At 40.4% G+C, this 6277-nt stretch overlaps 1 protein-coding gene across 3 annotated transcripts in view; it reads left to right on the plus strand.

Moving 5' to 3' along the window:
* Nucleotides 1-6277, plus strand: part of CAT (catalase) — a 35447-nt gene that overhangs the window by 608 nt on the left and 28562 nt on the right. The window lies entirely within an intron of this gene.

Consider the following 6277-nt stretch of genomic DNA (forward strand, 5'->3'; position numbering starts at 1 on the left):
TGTGTGTGTGTGTGTGTGTGTGTGTGTGTGTGTGTGTGCGCGTGCGCGCTGCTGTTAGGTCTTACATTCGCAGGCAGGAGGGGAGAGGATTCTGGCGTGCTGGGCAGCGGGCCTGCAGGATTTGTTGTGGGCCGCAGGTCGCGGGTGGTTGGCTTATAATTTTGCGCTTTTGCCAGCTGGGACAGAGGTCGCAGCTTGAGGCAGGAGTGAAGGCTCATGGGGAAAGAGGCAGAGAGCTGCAGCTGCAAGAAAGGAAGTGGGGGGGAAGTCGGAACAGGCTCTAGCTTTGCCCTTGCTCAAACAGTGACTACCAGCTCTCATATTTGTGGGGTACCATGGGGACAGGGACCGTGTTTTATCATGTCGACGTTCCCAGCACCGTACACACAGCATTAAACGACTAAATAAAAACATTTTTACACCCATGATTTCTTTTGCACTTGAAAACATCAAGTCTAGCATTTAGAGCTAGAACTGACCTTAGTGATTAATTAATGCATTTATTTACACTTATGCTTTGAGTGCCAGCATGTGCTAGGAACAGTGCTGGGTGAGTGGTACAAATTCCAATGAGGCCAGAATTGCACCACACAGAAGCTCCAAGTCCAGTCTGGGAGACAAGATAGATAAACAAATGATTACCATCCAGCGTGGTGAGGGCGCTAATATAGGTTATCTGCAGAGTGTAAAGGGAGTGACCGACTGGGCTGGCAGGCTTCTCAAAGCAGGTGACATCTGAACAAGCGCTTTAAGATGAGTAGGATTTCAGCCCAGTGGTGGTGGGCCAGTGGTGGGCCAGGCATTCCTGGCCTGTACCCTGAGGTGCAGAGCCTTAAAGGGCATCTCTGAGGAGGTTGGATGGGATGAGAGCATTTATTATTTTTTTTAAATAGATCTTTATTGGTGTATAATTGCTTCACAATACAGTGTTCGTTTTTGCACTTCTGTTTTGAGTCTTCTTTTGTCAAATTGGCCCAGAGAGTCTGAGGGACTTGCCCAGTTCCCATGGTGGCTGGTTAATGGCAGAGAGGACTAGAGTCATGCTTTCCTTGTTCTGTCTAGCGCTCTTTCTTAAAATCAGGTTAGTGTTAATGAACTAGTATTAATGCTGAGTTCCCATGGATTGCCTTATAGTTCTCTGTTTGTGAGAAGGCTGCCATTCTCTTCTAAGAGCCTGGAAAATTTCTCATTTTGTTCCTTATATGCTACTAGGGTATTTAGTTTTTCATGAGTTCTTAGTCAAAGTGACCCAGAGAGACTTAGCATCTTATCAGTCAAGGACAAGTGGCTAGTTAGTGGAAGGGTCAAGATTAGAACTCAGCTTCTTGGGGCCAGGACTCTCTGCATACCCAGTGGTTGCTGCATCCTGGTTCACATGGAGGTTTTCATGAATACTTGGTGAACTGAAAAAAATATGGACAATGTAGTGAGTTTTTTATAAAACAAAATTTATTCTCTTTAAAGGACTCCCCTGAGACTAGCTTGCCTCTTCACTGTTTGGGAGAATCATTAACTGTTGTTAAGTCATTATGACCTTGCTGGTGATTTACCCTACCTGGGCACCCATGTGAGAAACAGCTGGCTCGCAGAGCACATCTATAATTTGGGTACTTCTAGTTGAAATACTGCCGTCTCCTCTGCCCATGCATCTCAGTGCACTGTTTACATTGTCCTGATTGGCAGTCACATTGATGTCTTGTTGTTCCTTACTTGAGCTGCTGTGAGTGAAAACTGCTTATTTCTTTGAGGTGACTCCCCCCACCAAATGGAATTTTGCATATGTCACATGGCCTTTGTAATTTTCCAGTGCTTTCTTTTGAAAATTTTCAAACATTCAGAAAAGTGGGAAGAATTGTGTAGTGTATGCCCATATATCCACCACAATTATTTTGCTGTATATTTTTTAATACATGTTATTCCATCTGTCTATCCCTTCATACATCCTTTAACCTGTTTTTTGGAGGTGCATTTCAGAGTAAGTTGTAGACATCAGCAGGCTTGACCCTAAACACTAAGTATGCAAATTAACAGAATTCAGTGCTTATTTATGTTTTTAAGGCAAAATTTATATACAAGGAAATATACAAATATTAAGTGCACCATTCTGTGCTTTTTGATAAATATAAACACCTGTGCATCCGGTTCCTTTATTAAGGTACAGAAGATTCTCATTACCCTGGAATGTTCCCTCATGCTGTTTCCAGTCTTTTCCTGCAACCCCTGCAGTCTTGCCCCAGGCAACCATGTTGATTTTCTTTGTTAACCATCGATTTATCTACTTTTTGTGTAATGCTGCTTTCATTCAGCAAATATGTTGTAAGATTTTAAAAAATGTTTTAGAATTCATTCACGTCATTGCATGTATCCATGGTTCTTTATATTGCTGAGTAGTATTCCATTGTATGATTAGACCACCACATGTTTATCTGGTTGCTGGGCACCTGGGCTATTCCCAGTGTGTGGCTGTTATGAATAAAGGTTCTATAAAGAATCTTATATAAATCTTTTTGTACACATATGCTTTTATTTCTCTTAAAACATACCTATGAGTAGAATTGCTGGGGAAGTGAATAAGGTAATTGAATGTCTTGTGAGAAACTCGTAAGCCTTTTTCCGATGTAGTTGTACCATTTTACAGTTCCATCAACTGAGTTTGAGAGTTCCAGTTGCTCCACATCCTGCCATCTTTTGGTATTGTCATTCTTTTAATTTAAGCCATTCTGGTGGGTAGGAAGTGGTATTTGCATTGCTCTGATGACCAGTGATGCTGAGCATCTTTTCATATGCTTATTTGACCATTGGTATATATTTCTTTGATGTATCTGTTCAAATCTTTTGTCCTTTAAAACATGGGATTGTTTGTCTTATTATCCTTAATTCATAGCCCATATTTTAAGTACAGTCATGTATGGGCCAGGTGCTGTAATAATATTATACATCCCAAAGTGTATAATGGCATAAACATAGTAGAAGTTTATTTCTCTCTTACATGATTAGCCAAAGTGGTTTGAGGTTGAAGAAGGGGGTAGTGAGTACTCTGCGGCCCACAGTTATCGAGGGCTGCAGGCTGAAGGAGGACTCCCCGTTGTCAACACATGGTTCCTTAATGTTGCCCTCGACCTCACTGTCTAGTCCAGAAGGTTAAGAGCATGGAGGAGGGTATGAGGCAGGTTTAGAGGCCAGGCTGGAAGTGGTGTAGGTCACTTCTACTCACATTCCATTGTCTAGCACCCTGTCACATGGCCACACCTACTGTGAGGGAAGCTGGGAAACATAGTCTACCTCTGTGCCTAGGTAGCCAACCCTACTACATTGTATCCAAACGTACGTTCCATGTGGTGACAATCTCTCTAGCCATTTTCTTGTGATGTGGTGATGGGCAAACAGACAATCTCTTTTAAAAGGGTATGTCCTTTTTACTTTCCGACTTTAAAATATTCTTTCTGTTAGAAAATTATGACAGTAAAGGGTGGTAATTTTTAAAAAAATCTCCACTTGCTTGACAAATTTTTTTTTTTTATAAGTGGGCAGCTCTGTGTCAGTATCCTGCCTCCCACCCCGCAATTTGTTTTTATTTTTTCTGGATTGTGAGAGCTTTAAGTTATGGAACGCCTGTTGGAGGGCACCCTGCTGTCTCCGTCCTCAAGAACTAGATGCGGAATGTCAAGCTGGGTGTCTCCTTCTTTAGGACCCGTGTCAGCCAGCATGAAAGCAAATTTTTGGGCGTCTCTCCTTGTGGGAATATTTTGTTGCTGACAAGTGAATTGGGACCTTTGTGAACTTTAATAAGCGAGCAATGAATGAATCAAATACGTTCATAGGTATGACTTGGATCTTCTTGAAAACTTTATTTTTCTTTCTGTCAAAATACATTGAGGGGAGGGAGGTGGTTCTCCATGTATTTCCAGTCGCTCTGAATGGAACTTAGATGGAAACTTTGTTGTTCATTGCTTAGAATGCCATTGGCTCTTCCTTTGGGATACTTAGGGTACTTGGTAGCCTCTGATCCCTTAAAAACTGGAGAATTTGAGCATTTCAAGGGAAGCTTTTTTTTAAACAATTCCCTTATTACTTGGCAGAGAGGTTGGGTCTTATCCCATCCATTCCTGTCAATGAGTCATAAGACAGAGCCTTTGAGGGTTTATGTATTTTTTAGGGTAACCTGATAATAACTGCATTGATGTTACACTGCTAACATTCAGGCTGGAGAAGGGGTGACTCAGTAACTTCTTGTGCACATGTGCTTTCATTTCTGGTGGCAACTACCTAGGAGTGGGACATAGTATGGTAGAAAGAGAGAGAGACAGATGGACATTAGGAGAAGTTGAATTAAAATTTCTAAGCTTTTACTTCTTTTAGCCAACATCTAGACCACTCTGTATTTTTTTCCTTGTAAGAAAAGAGAGGCTGATTGCCAAACATAAAACAAGCAAATATTTATTTTTGTTTATTTTCTCACTTTTGTTCTTCATTTTCTTTCTGGTACTGTGACTACTGTAGTTTCTACTACAAAGAGTAACGAAATCTTTTATATTTGTGGATCAGTTGTCCTTCATTTTTTGAGCCTTTCTCTCCTCTTATTCCCTACTTTTTTGAAAAATTGAAGGACCAGAGCAATTCCCAGTGCTATCAGATTTATTTAGTAAAGTCAGTTTCAAGACAGAGAAAACCTCTTTTGCAGTAGTTATTCTGTGTATTTTCAAGGTTTTTTTCTTGGTGGGATTATTCTAATTGTTTGCTAATTATTGAAAACCAGTAGCAGTGTATTTTAACCATATCTTGCTGGAAACGTGGACAACTCACCAAGAAGAGAGGAGAAAAATATTAGCAACTACTGTGACATGTTTCCTCTTAGAAAAAATAATACAAAAGAGCCTTGCTGGAAAAACAAACATTTCCCATTTGAGTGAGGGAGGAGGTGTGTTCAGTCAGTCTGTGCTCAGCCATCCAACCATGTGACCTTGAAGTCTGACATTTATTTATCTTCCTTGTAGAAGGCAACTTTTTAGTTTTTTCTGGAATTAAAACTATCCACTAGAATCTAAGAAAATGATACAAATGAACTTATTTACAAAACAGAAATAGACTCACAGACATAGAAAGAAAATTTATGGTTAACAAAGGGGAAAGTGGGTGAGTGGGGGGGAGGGTTAAATTAGGAGTTTGGGATTAAGATATACACAGTACTATAAATAAAAGAGATAACCCACAAGGACCTACTGTGTACTGTATAGCATAGGGAACTATACTCAATATCGTGTAATAACCTATAGTGGAAAGGAATCTAAAAGAAAAATATATATATATATATATATATATCTGAATCACTTTGCTGTATACCTGAAACTAACACAATATTGTAAATCAACTATATTTCAATAAAAATTTTTTAAAAAAGCACAGTCAATGGAGCCCATCCAGACCTACTTTAAAAAGAAGTGATTACTGATAACATTGGATTAATATCTACAAAAAAAAAAAGAATCTGCCTGCCAATGCAGGGAATACAGGTTCAAGCCCTGGTCCGGGAAGATCCCACATGTCGCGGAACAACTAAACCCGTGTGCCACAACTACTGAGCCTGCACTCTAGAGCCCGCGAGCCACAACTACTGAGCCCCCTTGCCGCAACTACTGAAGCCCGTACGCCTAGAGCCTGTGCTCCGCAACAAGAGAAGCCACCGCAATGAGAAGCCCGTGCACTGCAACAAAGAGTAGCCCCCGCTCGCCACAACTAGAGATAGCCTGTGCGCAGCAAGGAAGACCCAATGAACCATAAATAAATAAATAAAATAATTAAAAAACAAAAAACACTACCCACTAGTTTTCTTCCCTGGAATCCTTGGAATCATTTTTTATTTTCTTCAGGCATTTGCTCCTCTTGCCCCCATGAAGTTCAAGGACTGGCAGTTCTTTGCTTGCCTGTGAGATCTTTTAAATTTAATTTTATTTATTTTTTTATAGGGCAGGTTCTTATTAGTTATCTATTTTATACATATTAGTGTATATATGTCAATCCCAATCTCCCAATTTATCCCACCACACCCCCTCCACTTTCTCCCTTGGTGTCCATACGTTTGTTCTCTACATCTGTGTCTCTGTTTCTGCCTTGCAAACTGGTTCATCTGTACCATTATTCTAGATTCCACATATATGTGTGAATGTACGATATTTGCTTTTCTCTTTCTGACTTACTTCACTCTGTATGACGGTCTCTAGGTCCATCCACGTCTCTACAAATGACCCAGTTTCATTCCTTTTTATGGCTGAGGAATATT

This window comes from Physeter macrocephalus, chromosome 16 (assembly GCF_002837175.3).
Source record: "Physeter macrocephalus isolate SW-GA chromosome 16, ASM283717v5, whole genome shotgun sequence".
Classification (NCBI taxonomy): Eukaryota; Metazoa; Chordata; class Mammalia; order Artiodactyla; family Physeteridae; genus Physeter; species Physeter macrocephalus.